This window comes from Tamandua tetradactyla, chromosome 4 (genome assembly GCF_023851605.1).
Source record: "Tamandua tetradactyla isolate mTamTet1 chromosome 4, mTamTet1.pri, whole genome shotgun sequence".
NCBI classification, from domain to species: Eukaryota; Metazoa; Chordata; class Mammalia; order Pilosa; family Myrmecophagidae; genus Tamandua; species Tamandua tetradactyla.
Window position 1 is genome coordinate 57,286,333 of NC_135330.1, and position 24,788 is coordinate 57,311,120.

Genomic DNA, 24,788 nt, shown 5'->3' on the forward strand with positions numbered 1-24,788 from the left:
AGATTTGATCTTCCTTGCTGATGACTATATAGGTACTTAACAAGCTTCTGTACTCAGGAGTCAAGCCTACACCAATGATGACAAATGACACCAACCTAATGACCACAATAATTCACTGTTCTATTTAAAGATACTATTTAGCAAAGTCAAGGTTAGCACCATGTAATGGAACAACTTAAGAGGTGATAGTACAATACCTCCGTACACTTTTGGCATATACCTCAACCACTAAGAAACATAGTTATATTTAATATTCATCTAACATGTAAATTTCTCCCTTTTGTCACAACTTTAAAGTATCTCAAAAGAGATGGTTTGGAACCCTGTGAAAACTTATTTCAGAACCTTTAATCAATATAATCATTAGCTTTTAAATCTCAGACTTTGTGGAAATTTTAATATTGGGACAAAGGATTACCTTTCTCATAAATTAAAAACAGAGTCCATAAAGGAACGACCATGGTTTCAGCCCTATGTCATCATGTAATTAACATTTGTTAGAAAAATGGAAAAGTCAGTTTAGACTTGTTTTAAAAGAAGTCCTGGTTAGAAGGCTCTGTCTGCCTTGCCCTGAATTTGCCGGGAGGCTGCTGCGTGGTGGTGAAGCAAGAGCAATTCCTAGACCTGTGTGTAGAAAATTTGCATCCTGTCTTTTACTTTCCTTTTTTTCTTTCTTTCTTTGTTTTTTTCGCATGGGCAGGCACTAGGAATCAAACCCAGGCGTCTGGCATGGCAGGCGAGAACTCTGCCCCTGCGCCACCATTGCCCGCCCTGCATCCTGTCTTTTAAAGGGAAAGAATTTGGAAGGAGTAAAGTTCATTCTGAGACAAAGGCAGAGAGCCATTTAACCTCCCTCTTTGTAATCTGTCTGCACATGGAATGAAGAGGAAATAGGTATAGAGTTTTTAAGAGCTCCACAAGCTCCCATTTGGCAACACAGGATGTTTGCAAATTCCTGAAGGAGAAGGTTACTGTACTCAGTCCACGCTCTCTGCTGGCCATCAATGCCACTCACTGGGCATGATTTCATCTGATTAATATATAACCAGAGAGGTGAAAGAAATAATTTCACAATCTGCATGCTGCGTCAATTTTCAAATTCCTTTAAGTTGAAAGCTATCACCAGCAAGGTTTTCTCCTTCCTGACATATTTATCCTTCCTCTTCAGACTCAAAGCATTTCAAAAGGGGAACAAAAAATCAGCAGCCTGCTTGTCTACAGTATTTACATGCTTTACATACCCTAAAAATATGTGGCTTATTAATGACTGATTTTCCAACCTCTTCAATAAGGTTTTTTATTAGCATGACACTCCTTAACTTACAAGTGTCAAGCCATCTTGTACTGTGTATGTCTCCTTTATGATATTTAATATAAAGATAGAACAGTATTTATATCCCTCACAATAAGAGAACGGATTGTTTTAAGGTTATACAGCCGAGATGTGATAAAGAAAGAAGAAACCTTACAAAATGATAAATATTTTCATTAAAAAACTTTAAAACTAAAAGTTCAAAGATATGTTCTCCTCTCTTATATCTTGTCAAAACATGACTTAAGACCCAAAACTAATCTACTTTCAATTTTATTCCATATTTCAGCGCTGTCATAGTACTCAGCAGAGAGTATTGGAATACGATCATTTTTTATTTTGTTGATGTTACCGACAGCTTTATTTCACAAAGCAATCTTATACTATGTCTACCAGTGGCAGGTCACAGAGGTCAAATAGTCTATCCTTACAGGTAGAGAGCTTATTAAACGGCACGTCTATTAAACCCAATGGACAACATAAAGAAACATTTCAGCAAAATACTTTAACATAGTTCAATGAAGATACGGTTCAAAAGGGTAGTAAATAATTTAAACGGACACCAATAGGGAGTTTTTTATATTTTTTACTAGCATCTTCAAAATTATATTTCAAACTAAGTGGGTAGAATAAAGGGAAACACAAAAGCTTCAGCGAGTAGTCCTAGTTTTACAAACCTTACATTGTGGATATTTTCTATTGCAAATGTTAAAGAGTACCAATAGTTTGACTCAAATTCAAACATTAAACATTAACAATTCTATCACACCATATGTTTAAAATAGCCTAGGCATAAATATTATGTAATTATTAACTGAGATAGCTTTTTAAAAAATAACCTTCCAGTCTGTCTTTTCTATTGTTGTTTTGGGAACAGTTGATCTTTAAATTGCATTTCTGAGACATCTATTCATGATGAAACTTCACATCTAAGAGGAAAATTGCATAATAATGAAGTAAAATAATACAGAAAATATTTGTTTAATATTACATAATATTTACTGTGAAAATCCTACAAAGGATTGAAAAAAATATCTGCTAATGCATATTTGATTTGGTTTTCTTTTCTTGTATACCTAGTTAGTAAGTCCTTGATTATCACAAATCAAATCTATCATACTTTTAATCACAATGTTTCCTCCTATATATACTTAACTATATTTACCACCCCGACCAAAAAAAAAACAGAAAAAGAAAAAATGAGATCCACAAAAGAGAATTCAATTTCTTTTCCTTATATACAAGCTTTGGTTTTCAACCAAAATAAAAAACTGAATCTATAACTTTTAATAAGTTTATCATAAATATATCTCTTAAAATCTTGAAATTGGGTCCCTAGTCTCCTACCAGGAAATTGGACCTCTAGTCTCTTACCAGAAATATAAACTACTTGTTCGAGGGTTATCAGTAGATTCACCTGGTAAGATAATTAATAAGATACAGAAACATAAAACACGAGTTGTTAAAGTTTACAATTACCTTCCCTCACAGCTTTCCTCTAAATGCACTGTCCTTGCTTTGGTACACAGTAAATCATCTACCTAAATGTATTTGCACCCAATCATTTTTTAAAGTCACAATCTTTGTAGTGTCAACTTGTCAAGGGTCAAAGGGAAGAACAGGCAAGATTCCCAAATCAATCTGCTTGTAGAAACTGTCTCATTTCATTTCAAATTACCTGCTGTGGTTGAAGAGAGCTATGGACAAACTGCCTTCCTCCATAAAGCGTGACAGCACAGGTCGAACTTATGTGATCATTCATAAGGGGCAAGCCATGCCGGTTCTGTCATTAACTACTTTTAAACGGCTGTGCAGGGTTAAGTGATCTTGCAGGGCAGCCGCAGATATAAATACTGTTTGGACAGTTTAATGTCAAGAGACAACTCCTCTGGGATTAAAACTGTGTAACCCAATAGAACAGTTGTCAATACAAGGATTAAGGTGCTTTGGTATTGTTGCTCGGAGTCATGCCTTCGCTTATGTCTTATGTAAGGGATCCTGTAGGAGACTCCAAATGCTTGTCCCTCCTCATCGTGCAACTCCGAGACAGTGGTCTGAGAACACAAAAAATACCTTCAGGCATTCAGAGGTCCATCCTAACAGAAGGTGTTCCTACAGAGTTTCCAGAACATGAGAACACACTGCAGGTGTCTGCCAGTTCTAGGCACTCCAGATGCACAGGCAACAGAACTATCAAAGACCTACCGCTGTCCATAAAATCAGGACAGTCTAGTATGATGATTTGCGCACAAAAGGATATAAGGAATAAGGCTGAAAAAAAGTATTCTATTGCCTTTCCAGTGCTCCTTCCTTGAGGCAAACTGTACAATACCTAGAGATAACAGCTAACGTATTGAGTGCTTAGAATATGTCAGGCAGTGCACTGAGTGCTTTGCCTGCACGACTCTATTTAAATCCCGCAACAACCCAATGGTAAGAAAACTGCGCCCTATCACCCAGCTCGGGGTGATGAAGAAGAGTAAGAGCACACAGCGTGCCTGACCCCAGCACGGACATTCTCATCTATGATACTTTCCCACCTCCACGAGCAGGATGCTCCCGTGAGGAGCTCTAACTTGCTTACTTTATAAGGTATTCATAATATGCATGGCCTTAGCTTTCTTTAGGTACATTTCTTTAGGTGCATTAGCTATGGGCAAAAACAGTCTGAGTCATTAAAAGAAAAGAGTTGCTAAGTTACTCGGAGACCCAAAATGAGTTAAATCAAGCTGAGACACGAATATTCCTCTGTGGATTGAAGACTTTGCAAAGGGTATGTGGGCATGGATAGCTTTAAGGAAATCCATTCCCAAACCTTCAACATTCATAGGTTTTGTTTCCTAAAATTGATCCGCCTGAGAAAATATTGTGGCAACTCTCATTTTTCTATTCTCCTTTCCCATTTGCAATTCCCCAACCTTGCTTCAAAAAGCACACCTATTTTACAGAGCCCCTGAAGTTTTCTCCCCAATTCATCCCGTTAAGAAATGCATTTCAGTCCAAAGATTTCTGTGTTCAAAAATCGTCTATCATGAGTAGAACATATGGAACAAAAATAAATAATAGGGGGAACAAATGTTAAAACAAATTTAGTTTGAAATGCTAGTGATCAATGAAAGCAAGGGGTAAAGGGTACAGTATGTATAATCTTTTTTTTTCTGTTTTGGTTTTATTTCTTTTTCTGTTGTCTTTTTGTTTCTTTTTCTGAACTGATGCAAATGTTCTAAGAAATGCTGACTATGCAACTATGTGATGATATTGAGAACTACTGATTATATATGTAGAACGGAATGATCATGTTAATGTTTTTGTTGTTAATTTTTTAAATTAATAAATAAATTTTTAAAAATCATCTATCAAATGTTGTAATATATGTATACTTTGATCAATTTCATACTAATGCTACCTCAATCCAGAAGAAAATATCATGAGACATTTGGAAAAAAAAAATTTCAATATATGTTTTTGTAGCAGAGAATTACATGGTCATTAATAATGCTTTCAAGCATAAAGATATTTCATCAGGATAAACTGGGGGGGCATGGATAGGAATTGAAATATAGTTTCAAGGAGAAAAAGGAACATTATAGAAGAATTTATTCGAGTACTTTCTAAATGGATGATGGTGAACATAAAATCGCCATTATAGTCATACTCCTTTGGATATATTCAAACCAAGTGTTTCAGCCTCAGCACTGCTGACATTTTGGGCTGGATGATTCTGTATTGTGGGGCTGTCCTGTGCATTGTAAGATGTTTAGCATCATCCCTGTCCTCGACCCATAAGATGTCAGTAGCACCCCTCTGTCTGTTGTGGCCACCAAAAAGGTCTCCAGGCATTGCCCAATGTCCCCTGGGTGGGGGGGATGAGGCCACGGGGCAGGAAGGAGCAAAATCTCCCCCAGTCAAGAACTTTTAGACAAGGGATAAAACAGATTTCTCATATTTTTCTCAACTTTCAATATTAGACGTATAGATGGGCAAAAGCATTTCGAGACTACTGAGTTCAATACAAAGAAGTAGTAACAAATGCGCAAGCGGAGAGAACCTCAGCCTGTCACCGACCAGGGTGATTGAGAGCCACAGAATTTTACAAAAGGAACTGAACCATCATAAAGGCCGAGTGGCATGATCATTAAACAAGGGGACTTTGAATGACCTCTAGTTTGAAAAGAAGGAGAAGTAAGAATGAATATGCATTATTCCTCCATAATTTAGAAATCATGTCTTTTGATGAGTAAGCATAAATTGAAAAGGCCAAACTGAGGAGAACCTGAAAAACTCTCCAAGGAATATTAAACCCAAAGGGTCATAGACTACATCACATCACTTTTGAATCTATTATAGTCCTGTGTAATGTATTTATCCTTGCTTAAAAGTGAACTTAAGGGCAGGCCATGGTGGCTCAGCAGGCAGAGTTCTCACCTGCCATGCCAGAGACCCAGGTTCAATTCCCGGTGCCTGCCCATGAGGGAAAAAAAAAAAAAGTGAACTCACTAATTTATCTTATTATAATGACCTCTCTTCACACAACACAAGGGTGGGGACAGGTGGAGTCCAGAAGACCTTAGTTTTCTGCAGGCAAAACCATACAGGCCTGATATCCTATCACCAGATACACACCAGAAGCCAGGATAGAGGAAAAATCAAACCTCTTCATCAAACTGTGACAGGAAGTCAATGCGGTTAATTCTGTTAGCGTGTATGAACTACGCAATCACCTAGACACATCACTGTACAATATCAGATAGTCCCAATAATGGTCCTCAAGTGTCAACTAAAATATCAGAGTCTAAATCACAAACATTCAATTTGGTATTTTTAACAACTTTTTTAAAATGAGTCAATCAAGTACCCCCCCCAAAAAAAACCGCTCATGATGGAAAAATTAGGAAATGTAGATAAGCAAAACTAAGAAGACAAAATTACCCATAAATCTCATCACTCAGAGATAACAACTGAACTCAGCTTTTTCCTATGCATATAAACACTTTAAGATACAAAAACAAGATCTTACTGAACATATTCTTTTGAAACTCTGTATATTAAAACTGGCAACTCAGGTTCTGTACCAAATATTGTTTTTCACTAACAAATTCTATAGAGATTCTTCTTTATTTTATTTTATTTTTTATTTATTTATTTTTTTAACATGGACAGGCACCGGGAATCGAACCCGGGTCCTCTGGCATGGCAGGCAAGCATTCTTGCCTGCTGAGCCACCATGGCCCGCCCTCTTCTTTATTTTAATCGTTCTCTACAAAAATAATGCCTTTAAGATATGCCGGTTCTTCTAACTGTACCAAGACCTAAATTCGGTGGGGGCATATATGAGAAAGCAGAGGCCCCGGAAGCTAAGGGACTTCAACCCTAAGTCCAGTGCGCTTTCCTCTGAACGCACAGTCGTCAAAAACAAAAGCAGGCAACAGCCATTTAAGCATGCCAGATATTCATTTCTGGCCGAGATGCCAATGTGGAGTTTTGTATATTTGATCCTAGTTAAGATGGATCCGCTAGCCAATTGTGCATTTGATCTCTGAATCTTTAAAAGAAACAAAGTACTGTATTTATCTGTAACCATCATTCTAAAAGTTATCACAAAGTTGGAATTGGAAGATTCATGTCTGCATGAAATTTCCTATATTTTTAATGTGTATGATGGACTTCATTTTTCTTGAATATTAAAGTCTACCAATTGCTACCAAAAAAAAAGAAAGAAAGAAAGGCAGGACACTTCATCTTTGGATGTTATAAACAATCTTGCTAGAAAGTGCTATTTAGGCACTTAACATACAGGGTTTAGCTCTCTGCATTATGGAATACAAGGAAATCCTTGCCTACTGAAAATTCCCCTCTGGCTGGAGGATTGGCAACACACAAACACAGCCTTAAAGACAAGAAGCAGTATACTAATGAGCTAAGGGTAGTAATGTGAATCCAATAAGCAAATGCCCAAGAAACAGAATAACAATCAGAGTGAGGAGACATGTGGTCAATCACACATATTTACTGGGCCCCTGAGTGCCAGGCAATGCTCGAGATACTGGGCATACAGCAATGGTACAGACTAGGAGAACTGGTGTGGGAGAACAGCACTGAATTGAGCCAGGCTGATTTGAGCACAAATCCTGCTACACCTCTCAGTAGTCAACAAGGCCAATTATGTAATCCCTGAGCCTCAGTTTCCTCAATTATAAAATGAAGAAACTATCTAGTTCATTGTATGAAATTGCATAATATATTCAAAGCCCATGATAAATAGTAGGTGCTCAACAAATGTTATTATGGAAGCCAATCTTGACTGAGAGCTTGCTGTGTCTGGGGACTGTCCTAGGCATATCACATGCACTCTCTCATTTAATCCTCACAGTTTAGCATACTACTATTTTATGGATGATGAAACTGAGGCACCGTACCTCATCCAAGCATATACTACTATCAAAGGAAGAGTCAAGATTCAAATCCAGGTAGTTTGTCTCCAGAGCTCTTGCCCATAAAGACACTACATTATACCACCTTTCTCATAGTCTTGCATGTCCTCAGTCGCACCCCAGTTCTCTACTTCCTTTCTTTTCCTTTTCTTTGAATGTAGTTTTTAGTCCAATTCTAAAGAAGAGGAAGGAAGGACAGCAAAGAGAAGAGTCAGAAGGGCCCCCAGGACTTCCACATACCTCCATCACGGCTCCATGCCCAAAGCCCTTGCATGTCACACTTGCTCTCCATATACTCCGTTTGGTACCTTTCTTCTTTGTTCCAACATGGCTTCAAATTCTAAGTTTCTTCTGATCCCTTTCTCACTTGTATTTCTTACTAACTGGCAGTTAGAGCTCCTCAATTAATCTGTAACTTGATCAATGATTAAGTGAATCCTGGATTTATTAAGAATATCCCTAGAGCACAACATAGAGGTGCCCATATTAGAAACAGCTCAATGGCAAATCAGTACCTATAATACAATTTTGGGGGGGGGGGGCGTATACTGTATGGTGGGGTCACATTGCATTATTTTTCTGAGTATCTCATTATTGCAGCACCATTTGTTGCATTTTTGTTTATTTGTTTGTTTTGCTTGTTTGTTTTGGGGGGAAGTGCATGGACTGGGAATCAAACCCAGGTCTCCCACATGCAGGAGAGAATTCTACCATTGAACTATCCTTGCACCCACCTCTCCCCACCCCACCCCATAATACTTTAATTGTGGATTTCAGAAGCACACATTCAGTCAAAATTCCTGCTTCTGTTCATGGTATCTTAATAAATACATATATGATACAGCTCTCCTACTCAGCTGTCACAGAGCTTCTCTCTCTAAGCTTCAGTTCCAGGGGATAGTGGACTATCTCTTGACAATGGTCTGTTCCAAGGCTTTCCAAATGAATACGAGAGACGCTTCAAAGCTAGGGTAACCATATAATGTTCTGTGCAAACCCAACACTGTAGAAAGTGAAATGGGGCATTAGTAACAATTATAGTAGGACAAATGGAAACTGGAACTGTCCTGAACAAACCAGAATGCATAGTCACCTTACTCAAGACCTATGCTTTAGGTCGAACTGCCTCAACTATATTCTCCAAATATGGTAAAAACCTGTTCATCAAATTCGACACATTGTAGACAGACAGGGAGAATCCACTTTTTCTTTAGGTTATGATACAATGCATAATATCAATGCCAGCTACATTACATGCTTACACTCACTCATTTTTGGCACTCAACTTTTTTTCATTCAAATGAGGCATGTCTAGTCTCTGTGCCCTATGAATCGCCACCTGAGATTGGAAAAGGCAGAATAAATAATGATGAGATGCCAGCCCTGGAAACATCAGATACATTAGATAAATATAGGTATGGGTATGGATATAGATATAGATATAAGTAGATATAGATATAGATATATGATATATTCTTGCAAGGAATTGAGTTCTGCCAACAACCATGTTAGTTTGGAAGCAGACCTTCCCCAGTCAAGTCTCAGATGGGAACACAGCCCTGGCTAACATTTGCAGCCTTCCCAAGGACCCAGTTAAGTTGCAGTAGGACCTACAGAAACTGTAAGATAACATATGTCGTTTTAAGCCACTAAGTTTGTGGTAATATTGTTCCACAGTAGTAGATAACTGATTGTCATGGTTAGGGACAGGTGTCAACTTGGCCAAGTTGTGGTACCTGTTCATCTGATTGGGCAAGCGCTGGCCTGTCTGTTGCAATGAGGACATTTCATAAGATTAGGTCATGATCACATCAGCTACATCCACAGCTGATTCCATTTGTAATCAGCCAAGGGGGAGTGTCTTCTGCAATTAGTGACGCTAAATGCAATCCTGGGAAGCCTTTTAAGGAGGACTCAGAGGAGACAGGCTCCATTCCTGCTTTGGCTGGTGAGCCTCTCCTGTGGAGTTCATCCAGACCCTCCATCGGAGACGTCGGCTTCACAGCCTGCCCTGTGGATTTTGGACTCTGCGTTTCTACGGTCACGTGAGACACTTTCATAAATTTTATATTTGCGAGTGTTCCCTGTTGATTCTGTTTCTCTAGAGAACCCTCACTAATACATAGTTTTGAACCCATAAATGCAAAAACAAGGTACTGTTGTTATAGAAATGGAGCGTAGATGCTAGATGACAAAAACAACAATGTCCATCACAGTAACACTAATAATTAAATATTTAGTATTTCCATTCTGTTATCTCCCTCAATAGAATATAAATAACAAATTATTTGTACTATAGATTATTAGTAAATAAAATTATATCTACTTAATCATCCTATTTTACCACCAAGAGCATATGTTTAAAAAATGTAATCTTTGATTTTGAACCATTCATACTGGCAAAATTATAGTGGTCACCTGATAATTGTTTTTTAAAACTGACTACAATCAATATTTTACGGTCCAGCAAGATAAATAAAGCAAAGAAAATGAGAAAGAATTGAACTAATTGAATAACAATATTTATAACATTAAAAATAGTTTACATAAATTGTCCTAATATGCTGACGTGCTAGTAAATCACAATATTTAAGCAATAACATTTTGAATTTTTACATATAGAAAAGTCACAGCGGATTTTAAAGTATGACGAATATTTAGAAATGGAAATACTCATTAACCACTACTCGGATTAAGGTCTAGAACATTGCCAAGAATCTGCAAGCCGCCCTCGGATTCCTTCCCGGTCTTTGCCCCTACCATTTGTCCTGCTTGTTTCTGAACTTTATAATTAGAGCACTCAGTCTGTACTTTTATGAGTCTGGCTTCTTTTGCTCAGCATTATGTGTTTTAGTTCCATCCATGTTTCCATGTATAGCAATAATTTATTTCCATTATTGTATAGTTGTCCATTGTATTAATATACCAGAATTATTTATCCATTCCATTACTGAAGGACACCCAGATTGTATGCAATTTGGGGTTATCATGAATAATGCTGATGTATGAGCATTCTTTTATCGATCTTTGGAAGCATTTTTTGTTAGGTATATATTTCAAAGTAGAATTACTGGGCCATTTGGGTACATGTATATGTACCTATTTTTGTAGTATGAAAGCGTTTTCCAAAGTGGTTGTTCCAATTTACACTCCCACGAGAATGTGTGAGCATTCCAGTTTCTCTGCGTGCTCACCCACACCTGTACTTTCAGGTGATTCATTTTAACCGTGTTGTGTGTAACGGCATCACATTGTAGTTTTAGTTTACATTTCTTTAATGATCAGTTTCATAATAGGAAGCAAATCACACTTAACTTCCATAAATACTTATAAATAAATCTGATATGTGAAAGTCAATATCATGACTTTCACTCTAAATACTTCCTTTGGTAAAAATCGCTAAGATATTTAAATAGGTATTTCTGAGTATATGTCCACAAGCTAATCTGATGCCAGTAATACTTTAAAGCTTATGCAGTAAACTTCCTTCCAGCAATAGACAAATAAGTAGTGCATCTGAAATATTATTAAAAATATATCTTGCATTACTAACAAAACCCAAGCATTCCATAAAATTCTACATATATACTATAATAAGTAACAACTACTTATATACATATTTATTTCCATTTCTTTCCTTTACGTTAATTTTTTATCCTTATTCCCTCATCATCTCCAATTAAATAAAATCTATAAAGGAACCTAGAAGCAGATAAAAGCCTATTAACCTAGAACACCTTTGAAGTTTAAAGTTCTCCTTTCTCTCTGGCAACCCTAGATATTACATGGATATTAATTATTATATATATCAATTTAAAGGTAAATTCTCAAGAAGGATGTGAAGATGAAAATTAGAAAAGCAAGAACAAAACTATAGCTGTAACCCTTTCCCGGTTATCCCAGCTTCTGTGTGTACATGTGCATGCAGACCTAATAACAGGAAAGAAATGTACCAACATTGTAACAGTGGTTATCTCTGGGTAGCAGGGCTGCTGATGATTTCATATCTTCTTTATACTTTTCTCTATTTTCCAATGATTTCATAATGAGCAATTATTTCTTTTTATAATCAGGACAAAAATACACTTTCTGAAAGATGGAACTTAGACAGGGCTGGTCGTGCTTCTAGTTGAAGCCATTGTATTCCACCAGGTACACAGAGGTCAGAGACAGCACGTCACAGGGGATTGACTGCCAGCCACAGCCAACAGGCACATGAGGAGGGGATAAGACAGACCGTGAGAGTAGACAGAGAAAGAGATCATAGCCCACGGACAGAGCAGTCCTGCCACAAAAGCTCGTGTGCAGGATGCACAGGTGGCTCAGTGGTAGAACGCTCGCCTTCCATGTGGGAGACCTGGGTTCGATTCCCGGACCATGCACAGCCCCATTCACTGCCCACCCCCACCCCCCCGGAGAAAACAAAAACTCGCGTGTATCTGACTGTGAATGTGAAGGGAGAAATAAGAGGGAAATAAGGTTTCCAATAAACTCTAGTTCCTGCCAATCCGCAGAAATCCAGACAGCCATCAGGGAAGCCCAAGTGTGGAGACCTTAGATTCTATGTCACGGGAAGGCGCTGTTCCAAGGAAGGAGATAACTAGAGCAAAGTAGTAAAGAGAAGTGGATAAACGAAATTACCCTACATCCAGAAAATGGAATACTAAGCAGCAATTTCATATGTTTTCAACAAATAGTTAATGATGTGTAAAAGTGTCCACAATTTAATGTCCAAGTTAAATGTCCAAAGTTGCATAAAGAGTGTTACCCCATTTTATACAAAAATACACAAACTTTGGGGAAAATTCTATATGTTAATAATGGTTAATATTGGGAAGTGGTAGGATTATTGATTTTTTAGTTTCTTCTATATTGTCCAAGTTTTCTATAGGGAGTAGTTATTACCTTTATCATCTAAGAGGGAAAAGAAGGAATGAACGTTGACAACATTCACATCCATAGAAAGCAGGGCCTGGAGCTCACAAGCGTGGGCTGCTGGAGCAGGGACCTAGAAACAGGACCAGAGCCATGGCCCATCTGTGGAACTGGAGGGGGCTCCAGACTCCCAGCACAAAGGCTGGACACAGTGGGGGCAAGAGTAGGAAGCCCAGAAGTTCAGTGGTCAGGAACTTGGGCCTTGTCAAAGCTTGCGGGTGCCGGGGGTTGGGACTGGCCAGGGCCAGCACAGAGTTACTCACTGCACCAAGGCAGATGCTGATCCCCTGTGAGAGATCAACTCCAGCTCAGAGGCTGGGGAGGGGCTGAGCCTTTAGTGGGGAAATGGAAAGTCAGTGCAAGAATATTGAAAGGAGCCCCAACCTCTGGATTACTTACCCAGATCAGCCCAGCCTTCTTGGGTCCTCCCCATGGGCAGCTGCTCACTGCTGGAGAAAACCATCCAATCTCCTGGATTTGGCATGGGCAGCTGCTCACTGCTGGAGAAAACCATTCAATCTCCTGGATTTGGCTTCTTAACTTCATATTCCCCAACCTCAGTCGGCCTTGCCTGCAGCATTACTTCTCTTTCTCTCCCCTCTTAGGATCCTTCCAACCAATGTCATCCCCTCCAAATCCCCATCTTTTCCTCCCATATTTTCAATAAATACCCATGCTTCCTCCCTCCCCATGGCAAGGACCCCATCCACCCAACTCTACAGCACATTACCCACATCACCCCACCTTTCCACCTTTCCCTTAAATGAGCCCACTGGATGCCAGACTCTGTGGGCACAGGGGTGAAGACCCAAATAAGAGACATTCCTGGCTTGAAAGGTTTGCTTTTCCTTTTCCTCCTCCTGTCCAAGGTGAAAAGTGGACCTAGCTTTTGGATTCTCTGTCACCCCTCCTGAATCCTCAAGGACCTTGTTCTGTTAAGCATCCTCTGCCATGCACCTATACTTCAAATCTTTCTCCTTTTAAACTGGCTCTCTTCTTCTGCATTAAAAAAAAAAATCCATTTAATTTAGAAGCATTCACTTTAGCCTTCACCCTTCTCTCCAGTAAACTTCCACCCTTTTCCCCCAACTCCTTGCAAAGTAATTGAAAAAGCGAATCTCCCATTCCCACCTCCCCACTACAATCTAACCCCTACCCCCACATGCCTCTAGATTATGTACTAACAAAGACCACTTTGGAGAAGTTGCTAAACCCAAAGGATGCCCCTTGATCCTTATCTGACTTAACTGAGATAGGAGAATGCCTCTTTACTATCCAGACAATTTTTACCACTCTCTTTTCCTTGAAGCTCTTCTCCTGGCTTTCAGGTCATTTCCCAGGCTCATAGCTTTTAGATACTTTTTTGGACTCCTCCTTCTCCTGCCCCATAAACATCAGTGGCCAAACAGCCTCTGCCTAAGCCTTTTGCTCCTACTTCAGACCCAAGCTTCCCTTGGTGAACACAACCAGACTCTCCACTTTTACTACTGATGCATTAATTATTCCCCAAAACACAGTCCCAGCCTAAAACTCTCTCATATCAGCAGGAGAGTTGGGTCACATCATATCAGCATTTGACTCAAGGGAATTCAGGTATACACAATCAGTAATTTTTATAAGAATACAAGAAAAATGAAATAATATAAATAGCCCAGGCTACACCACAAAATAAGGACCTGTTCTCTAGCTAATGAGTATCTGAGGCTTCCCCAGGCATCTCATTTCTTAACTGCCTCTGGAACAAGAGCACCAGCGAGGGTCAAGTTTCAAGACTCCTAATCCCCAGGTGCAAGCCAACTGCTTCATCTCATGGTCCAACACTGGAGCAAAAGGGATCATTCTTGGATGTGAATGTCACTCTGCAACGTGGTGCTATCGTAAGAGATTTTCAAGAGTAATTTATGCAATTTTCATCTTATGCCTTAACAATCTCAGGAAGGAGTGAGGTCTAGAGTCAAGAGGAAGATGAAATTGAAGTATACTCAAAGTTACTCCTATGATGATCCTTCGAATTTTTTTTGGCACAAATAATACAATGCAGTAACGTGTATGTATACAACAGCATGCAACATATGATAAAGAAAATGCAAACAGGAGTCTATCACTGACCACCAAATGCAATAATTCACATTTAGGTTTTCCTGTTGTAGAGAAAGAGCAGAGTTGAATTTGCGTAAGTAAATTAAGTTATATTTGCACCTGATGTAGTCCTACTGTATATTAATGCTTCTCAGACCCATCTGGAGAAAACAAGGCAGAAAGGCTTCCCAGCAAAGAGGGACTTGAACTGGAGTAGAGAAGAGCTTGTCAAGTAAATGAGAGGAGTAAATTTATTGCAGCTCCTACTATCACATCAGTCACTCCTTACGTACTCAATGATTGTTACTAACTTAAACTGGAATAATACATAGAAAGACTTAAGAGGGATGAAACGAATGGCAGAAAATACCGGTAACTTCAGTACAGGAAGTTTAAAATATGAGGTGGGGGTGGGCAGGTAAGAAGTGGTTCAAGACAGTCAGGATAGAGAGGCTGGGCCTATGTGTCACGCATACCCCGATGTGCTGGGCTTTGGCAGAATTTAGAGCCCTGTGTGCTGAACCAAGGAATTGCAATTTCATCCTGGAACTTCTGGAGCTTTTGCAGGGTTTCAAAAAAGGAGATGACAAGTAAGATTTGCACATTAGGAAGCTGGACACTGGGTAGAGAATAGATTGATGTGGAAAAAGAATATGGGCAAGGAGAATTCTTAGGAAGTTGATGAGAGGTGACGGCCTCTTGGAATAAAAATAAAGACATGGATGTTTAATGCTCAGGGCAGTTTTAAGAAAAATAGTCTTAAATTAAAACACTTCAACAACACATCCAGTAACTGATGATTTTCTGCTTTACCAAGATTAAAATCATAAAGCGTATGTTCCTTCGACGCCGCTCCATGTTAAAATGTCACCACATCATAATACATTCTGTTTTCTCCCATTCATATCTCAGAATAAATACCATTCTCTTCTCCCCAAGCTAAAACCTCTCTATCCTCTTCATCCCAGCCCTCCCACTAATTCTGGGGCTGCATTTTCACAATTAACCCTCTTTCTTTGGTTCCTCTCTCCTTCCTTTCCCCTGGCCTGCTTTTGTTTGTAAACAAGAATGCTCATATCTACCTTGGGCTGATTTTTTTTTTTCCTACTTGAGGCTGGTATCCTACCCCCATCCAAACAGCCTTTCCTCACTTTCCCTGAGCAACCTACACCCAGTGCCTCCCTACCTACTCTCTTCCTAATTCATCCCTGTACTGTGGTTTGGACCCTCCAGGAATCTGTCCTCCTGCGGACCCCTCCTTTCTAGCAGGAGGGATGAAGTGTATCCAAATGGCACACCACAGGCAGAGTCTAAACCGTGCCAATAAAGAGCCAGGGGAGAAAGGAGGCACGAGATTACCTGAGCTGAGGGAAGAGCATGAAGGAGCTGGCAAATGACCTGGGGCCTTGAAAGATATGCTAACCTCATTCTCCATAAGTGACAGAAATCCAACTCAAAATAATTTAAGCAAGAAAGTATATTTACCAAGGTAAGGACAGATGAGTAAAAAAGAATAAGGACAAAAAATGGGGGGGCAGAGGGGGTAAGGGGTAGAAAAGAAAATTGGGTAGATTGCAGTACTACCAGTGGTCAATGAGAGGAAGGGGTAAGGGGCAAGGGGTATGCGTGTATGGTTTTTTTTTTTTTAATTTCTTTTTCTGGAGTGATGCAAATGTTCTAAAAATGATCATGGTGATGACTACACAACTACATGATGATATTGTGAGCCATTGATTGTACCTTGGATGGACTGTACAGTACATGAAGATATCTCAATAAAAATATTTTTTTTAAAAAGATAAGCAATAAAAGAAGGTTTTAAAAAAAATTAGGCCTAAGAGTCACCCCCAAAGAATCTCTTCTCTTGCTCAGATTTGGCTTCTCTCTCTCAGCCGATACAGCAAGCAAACTCACTGCCCTCCCCCCACCACGTGGGACATGACTCCCAGGGGTGTGGACCTCCCTGGCAGGGTGGGACAGAAATCCTGGGATGAGCTGGGACTCAGCATCAAGGCATTGAGAAAACCTTCTCGACCAAAAGGGGAAAGAGAGAAATGAGACAAAATAAAGTGTCAGTGGCTGAGAGATTTCAAACACAGTCAAGAGGTTATCCTGGAGGTTATTCTTACACATTATATAGATATGCCATTTTTAGTATAAGGTATATTAGAGAGGCTAGAGAGAAGTACCAGAAACTGTGGAGCTATGTTCCAGCAGCCGTGTTTCTTGAAGACGATTGTATAATGATATAGCTTTTACAATGTGACTATGTGATTGTGGAAACCAGGTGTCTGATGCTCCTTTTATCTAGTGTATGGACAGATGAGTAGAAAATATGCATAAATAATAAATAATAGGGGGAACAAAGGTAAAAGTAAATTGAGTAGATTGAAATACTAGTGGTCAGTGAGAGGGAGAGGTATGGGGTATGGTATGTACGAGTGTTTTCTTTTTTATTTCTTTTGTTGAAGAGTCACACATTTTTTAAAAAATTATCATGATGATGAATACACAGCTATGTGATGATATTGTGAGCCATTGATTGTATATCATGTATACAATGTATATCAAGAATGTGTGTATGTTTCTTTGTTAAGGATTAATAGTAAAAATATTTTTTAAATTTAAAAATAAAAAAGAAAGCAGATTTATTGTTCCCAGTAGCAAGGAAGTCCAAGGAACGGATTCCTGGGTTCAACTGATGCTCATCAGAATACATTACCACTATCCCTTGATCTCTTGGCTCTGATCTTCTGTTGAGTTTGTTTTCAGGCAGATTTTTTTCTTTTTCTTTTTTCTTTTTAGGTACATGGTCCAGGAATTGAACCCAGGTCTCCCACATGGAAGGTGAGCTAGTCTACCACTGTACCACCTGTTGCACCCTGTTTTCAGGCAGATTTTACTCATGTCATAGAACGAATGGCCATGAAGCCCTAGGCTCCTGCAGTCTTGGAGCATAAGGTCCCAGGGTCTCTCTCCAGGTACACACAGAAACATGGGGAAGGGCTGGCGGCTCAGCTTAGATCACACGCCTCCTCCACAGGAAAGTGCTACTGAAGATTAACACATCAATCATAATAGGACTGTCAGCCAAAGTATATAATCAGTGGACTACCCTATCATATGATAGGATTTTAACTGTAATGACATGGAGGGAAACAGATAGAAATGGCGAAGGACAGAGCGTATTTGGGGGACGCACATGGCCCTGTGTATGTGGAGAAGGGTATAAAAGGGAAAAGAAGCTGGAAAGGAGATGTACCATGTTAAAGTTATGTCCTTTTGGGGGGGGGGGGAGATGGGGGGGTATTTGTAGATATTGAAAAAACATTTATGGTTATTAAATAGGACAATGACAGATGCAACTGGGGTCTTAGGGGAAAAGACCATGGCGATACCACGTAAATTCCTGGAAATACAAAGACTCATTCGAGTCATGGATGGCTACCTTCCTGGGCGGGTAGAATGGTTATCTCGTCATCGTAAGCAGCTGGGGAAAGCAGGCAGGAGAATGCCTTTCCTAACGAGAAAGACGGTAACTACTTCTCGTGGAAAGACAGTAAGGCAAGAGAGTATAAGCTTGATTCTGAAGATTTGGGGTGAAGGATAATGGGAAAAGGGGAATGTATTAGTCAGTGTTTGCCAGAGAAACAGAACCAATAGGATGGATGGATGGATGAATAATAAATAGACAGATATTAAGGCATTTATTATGGGAATTGGCTCATACAACTGTGGGAATTGGCAAGCCCGAATTCCATAAGGCAGGCTGTAAGGTAGAAACAGATAAAGATAACAAATTCCCCAGGAGAAGCCGGTTGGCTGAAATAAAGATAGAAATTCCTTTTCTCTCTCTCTCTGATGCTGAAATCCTCCTCCAAGACTTCCAACTGATTGGTTAAGGAGACATCACCTTTGCTGAAGGCAATTTCCTTTGCACACATAATCAGCCATAGATGCAATCAACTAACTAATGATTAAAATCCTTCCATGAAATACCCTCACAGTAACAATCAGGCCAGTGCTTGCTAGAGCAAACAACTGGATACTATAAACCAGCCATGTTGACACGTCATTAACCATAACAGGGAATATCATCTTAGCTTCTAATGATAAAGTTTTCCTAGTATTAGCCATTCAGCCATACTGTTTGTTAAAATATCCAGGCACTGCTATATCTGTTGGTCAATAGTTGCTACCCTCACATTTCTTCCAAGGTCACTCCCCTGGTCCTATCCCCAGGATCCTGAGACCTTCCCATTCTCCTGCAAATGCAGCAGGGTCTGGGGCTGCCAGGCCATGCTGCATTGCACAATAGCCCATGACCTTTGTGCAGACTGATCTGTGCCTGCACCACAGTGATGGTTAAATATTTTGGATCTAAGCCCTAAGTGAGAGCAGACCTCTCATGGAGAAAAGCCACTGAACTATTTCCCCAAACCCAGGGAGTACTGGGGAGGCTGGGCCACCAGAGAGGAGTTGTGAGAGAGAGAGCTGCAGACACAAGAATGGGCGAGGCAACCCGTCTTGGGGACCTCACAGCGTCCGAGGGCGGCAGGCAAACACCCTCTCCTTCACTCATGTTGCTCACTGCTAGATGGAACAAGGAGAGTTACCAGCAATTTGATGTTGGGAAATTTGTCAGCATTATCTGTAATCGTTTTATTTCTCTTCTCCCCTGCCCTGGGGAACCATGATATTCAAGCAAAAATAAACATAAAAAGGAATGATGACTAGCTAACTGGGATTTGCCCTTGGATTCCTCTGTGTTTAACTAAAGCACAAAAGAGATTAAAGAGCTTCCATCTGACCCAGAAAAGGGACAAACCAGAGTGGACAGTGACAGTATAACTATTTATAACTACCCTCTTAAGAGATACTGAATTGTATATAAGGCCCAGTGTTTGAGGAAAAAGTCAACTATGGCAGGAAGTAAATGAGTATGATAAGTGGCTTGTGTTTGCTTTGTTCATTTAGCAAAGGATTCTAAATGAACCTTGACCTTAAGGAAGTCAATTAGACTTTTGACAATTAGCCTGTAACCATCTTTTAACACACACGCCATAAACAATATTGGTATATAATTTTGTTTTTTATTTTTAGAAAGGCAGCAGAAGGTCACTGGGTTCTAAAAGGTCCAGATTGGATGCTGAGGACGTGGTGCCAGTCTGGCCACTCACACGGAGCGTCAGTCTTTTAGATCTGAGGCTTCCCCCAGTCTTCCTAATGCAGCCGGCCAGTTTTCTCCCCTCCCACAAGCAGTAGCACTGTCTCCTGAGCAGGAGGCTGCTCTTTCTTTTTTTTCAAAGCTAACTCTGATTAAATTTTCAATGTTCGATATTTAACTTCTTTAATCGCACCAAAAAGTCCTTGCAAAGTATTTATTTTCCTGATCCCTTATGGAAAGGAACCAAGGACAAACTGTTTTTTAACTTATAAAAATAAGACATTTCTGAATCTTTCCAGAATGGGTTTAGCACTGTTTCTTAAGTGCATTCTTGTAATGAGGTACAAGCCAAAGAAGTTTCAGGAAAAACCATTTGACTGCCACAGATTATATAGCCTTAAGCCTGCTGGGGTGGCCAACTGGGAGTTGTGGGAATGGTTGAGTAAGAAAGGATGGTTTCATATACGTGTAACCCATCATCAAACTCAACAATTTCCCTACTTTTAATGTCATGTCACTTTCGTGGGGGTGGGGGGGTGGGGTAAATATATACTCATTACATTGTGTACTCCCAGGGATAAAAACATTTCTTGTCTATAGAAAATATGGAAATTTCTTTCACACACACATCACACACAAAAACAAAAACAAAAAAAGCCACATACAATTTTGGATTTCCTATAGATTTCTGAGTAAAAATAACATCTAGGGCTGCTATTTTAAAACCAAATTAGATAATTTTTATGAGAGGAAACTATCCTAACAATGACACTTTATTTCCCGAAAAATACAAGTAAATTCCATACATTCTCACGTTTACTTTGCCAGAGCCCAAAGGCTACACTTCCCACATCTAAGTTACATAAATGTATATTGCAGATAACATTTGAAAAAAAAGACTGCCTTCTATTTTGAGGGCTTGCTTTATGTTTGCAGTAATATACAACAGATTGAACAGGCTAAAATATATAAAACATTCACACTTGAGAAAGGTTTACACGGACCCCAATTTGCTTTCTTACTGAGATATCACTTTGAATAACCAAAAGGCTCTCAAAAAAAAACTCCAGTATAATTTTATATTAACCATCTCCACCTCTTTTCCTAACACAATTTTCCCGGTGTCTTTGGAAACATGATGTTTTCCTTTCCCTTCCTAGCCTAGAAATAGCTGTGAGTTGACATAAGACACAGACTTTTTTGCAGTTGCCAGAGTGTTGGGGAGTTTTTAAGCTAAAATGAAAAGGGAAGAGGCAAGGCCTTAGGCAGCATTACCCAAACTGTGTTCCCAGAGCACTGTCCCATGAGACCATCCTCAGCAAGGGGCCCAAGTCTGGCAATTGCGATGTACAGTATCCCCTGCTCCTCCACCCCTTGGAGGGTCACAGAAGTCCCAGAGTTAAGATCCTGCTTAACTTTGTTTAACTTAACACTTATAGGACCACTCTTTTTTTCTGGTAACATGATTAACATTCCACAGGCACCTCAGGCACTGCCGGTCTGGTCATTACTATAAATGTATGGCCTCTTGGACTCTGGACAACAGCTGTCCAAAGCAAGAACATCCTGGACTGTCAAGATGTTTTAATTTGGCCAAGTTATGGTACCCCTACACGAGCAGATAGCATGTTTGTCAGTATTTTTGACACTTATCCAGTTTCTTACTTGTCAAGACTTTCAAGTCCCGTTGGTAGAAAAAAAGTTCAGTCCAAGATGCAGGGCATATGGTCTGATAATGACCACCGGTGTCCTCTTTGGTTCTCAAGGGGGTTACCAAAACTGCCATTAGAAAGGAAGGGGCACACATTTTCAACCCATAGTCTATTATAGACTGCGCTGACATGCCTCAGCTCTGGAGTCAGAATAGACTGGGTTTAAATGCCAGGTTCCATTACTTTATAGCTGTGTTACCTTGGGCAAATTGCTTCACCTCTCTGAGCCTTTGTTTTTTTCCATCTGTAAAACCAAAGGACAATATAAGTACCTACTTTTTTAGCGAAAAAAATTTTAAATGGCAATATATATATATAAAGCACTTAGAATGCCTTGGCCTGGCATATAATTAATGTTGATGACATTTCCCTGACCTGACCCTCCCCTTTACCTAATGTGGTTTTTAACATTTGGCACAGAGGACAGAGGAAATGCAAACTACGGTGGAAAAGGAAGAGCATATATGGATGTGTGAGAAGTTTTACAGTATGAGGTAGAGAAGACTGAGGCACAAATGCAGAACACAGAGCTTCTCTTGATCCTGACAAAGTAACAGGTGAAGCCCAAACTGAAAAAGATTAAAAAATACTGAGCTAAGGAGCAGGTATCCATTTATGAAAGCATGCATGCCTGTATACTTCAATATTGATTTGGTCTTTGGGCTGTAATTTGCCAGCCCCTACTTTAGGAAATCAAGAAACGAGTAGATGAAGAAACAAGGAGACAACAAAATACTTACTGAGTGTCTACTGTGAGCCAGGGACTGTGCTAAGTGCTGCTAAGGATACAGCAAAGAACAAAACCATGCAAGGTCCCTGCCTGTGCCGGTTTGAAAATAGTATGTACCCCAGAAAGGCCATGTTTTAATTCTGATTCAATCTTGTGAAGGCAGCCGTTTCTTTTAATACTGATTCAATAATGTATGCTGGAAACTTTTGATTAGTTTATCTCCATAGAGGTGTGGCACACACAATTGTGGGTGTGACCATTTGATTAGATGGAGATGTGACTCCACCCATTCCAGGTGGGTCTTGATTGGTTTACTGGAGTCCTTTAAAAGGGGAAACATTTAGGAGAGAGCCAGAAACAACAGAAGACTCAGAGCCGACAGAGAGCAGATATAGATGAGTGGAGAACAGTTGCTTCAGAAAACAGAGACTCAGATGTTTGGAGATGCTTGGAGCCCAACAGACATCACCATGAGATGTTAAGCAAGCCAGAACCTGGAGAGAGCAAGAGAAGCCAAGATATGAAAGCCAGCCCTGGAGATGCAAAGTGAGGAGCCCCCACAGGAACAGAGGCTGAAAGCAACGGAGCCCAGGAGCAAGGAACCAGGAGATGCCAGCCACGTGACTACCCAGCTGACAGAGATGTTTCTGACCCATTGGCCTTTCTTGAATGAAAATAACCTCCTACTGGTGCCTGAATTTGGACACTTTCACTTTCTTAGAATTGTAAGCTTGTAACTATTAAATTCCCTTTTAAAAAGCCGTACCATTTGTGGTACATCGCATTCCAGGAGCTTGCAAGCTAGAACACTGCCCTTAGGAAGCACATGTTTGAAGCAGTAGAACCAGATTCTTTAAAAAGATGATTTCAGATTGGGTACTCAGTATAGAGGAAATTAACTTAGTATAGAGGAATCTATCTACAAGCTGCCCACTACCCTGCTTACTGGAAGCCTGGCACTTCTCAGGCAAGATAACAGCTGGGGTGGGAGGAAGCCAGGCTTTGCCTCAGAAGACTCCAGGGAATGGGCAGGCAGGACAGCAGAGAAAGGACAGCAGAGAAAGCCCAGGAGACCTCAGCCAGGTTCCAATCAACCGCTGCCTGAATTGTGTAAACTTTCCCAACTTGCCTCACTGTATTGGCATAATGAAATAGAAGACCACGAGAGTCCATTCCAGAGAGGCCCAGGGCTCCGTACTTTCACATGCATGATCTTGTTTAACCCACTGAATATCCTGTGGAGTATCATCTCCATTTAGAGATGGGGAAAGTGATATTTAGAGCATTTAAATGACCTGTCTGAAGTCTCACAACTGGACACTGAAGAAGCCAGGCTATAAACCCAGGGCTTCTGTTTCCAAGTCCTGTGCTCTGAGGAGTGGTTGCCTGATGGAAGGGAGACTACTTAGATAAGAGCTCAAGATCCAAATCCTAACTCATGCTTAACTTCTTGAGGTCTCAATTTTGTACACAGAAACAGAGAATAATTATCAGGACAGTTGTGAGCATGATAGAAGTACCATGTGGAACCACCAATCAACAGTGCCTGGCACACAGTAGGTGTTTTATGGATGTCCTAAATCCATTCCACTTTTTCCCAGATAATCCTAGTTGCCCCCTTCAGTGTGTAGTCTTTGACTAGCTATACCCAACCTACTGTGTGCTCTGACTCCCCAATTGGTATCATCTGCAGGTAAATTATTATTGCAATGAATCTGAAGTGCTGGTAGCATGGACTTTACAAACTAAGCATGGAAACCTGCTAGGACAGCTTAATATTGCAGATCCAACCTCATAGACAAGATAAGAGAGCCAGTTTTGGAGACTGTCATGCTGAACCAAAGCTCTGGCCATATCCTTGGGAATGGTCTTGGTTTTCATCTGAAAATATTAAACATAAAAAACTCTTAGATTTCAATGTCAATAAAATTCTTGCTTCACAGTTGCCTACATTTGTGTTGAATTTAGCAAAAGCACAGAGGTGATGTAGCTGGGAAGCTGGTCAGCAGTAAGGTCTATATGAATGTTTTCTAACACAAGCCCTGTATTCATAACCAGAACTGTGGTCGAATGGTTATATAGAGATTGAAAAATCAGGGAAGGTCAGCTTTCCACAGGCATTCAAAGAATTTAGTACTTAATAGCATTTAGTTACCAACTGTTCTAGTTTGCTAGCTGCTGGAATGCAATATACCAGAAATGGAATGGCTTTTAACAAGGGGAATTTAATGAGTTGCTGGTGTATAGTTCTAAGGCCGAGAAAATGCCCCAATTAAAACAAGTCTATAAAAATGTCCAATCAAAGGCATCCAGGGAAAGATACCTTGGTTCAAGAAGGCCGATGAAGTTCAGGGTTTCTCTCTCAGCTGGAAGGGCACATGGTGAACACAGCATCATCTGCTAGCTTTCTCTCCTGGCTTCC

The 24,788-nt window shown here is 40.0% G+C and overlaps 1 protein-coding gene across 1 annotated transcript in view; it reads right to left on the reverse strand.

Moving 5' to 3' along the window:
• The window catches only part of ZNF281 (zinc finger protein 281), a 236,273-nt gene that overhangs the window by 146,090 nt on the left and 65,395 nt on the right, over nucleotides 1–24,788 (reverse strand). The window lies entirely within an intron of this gene.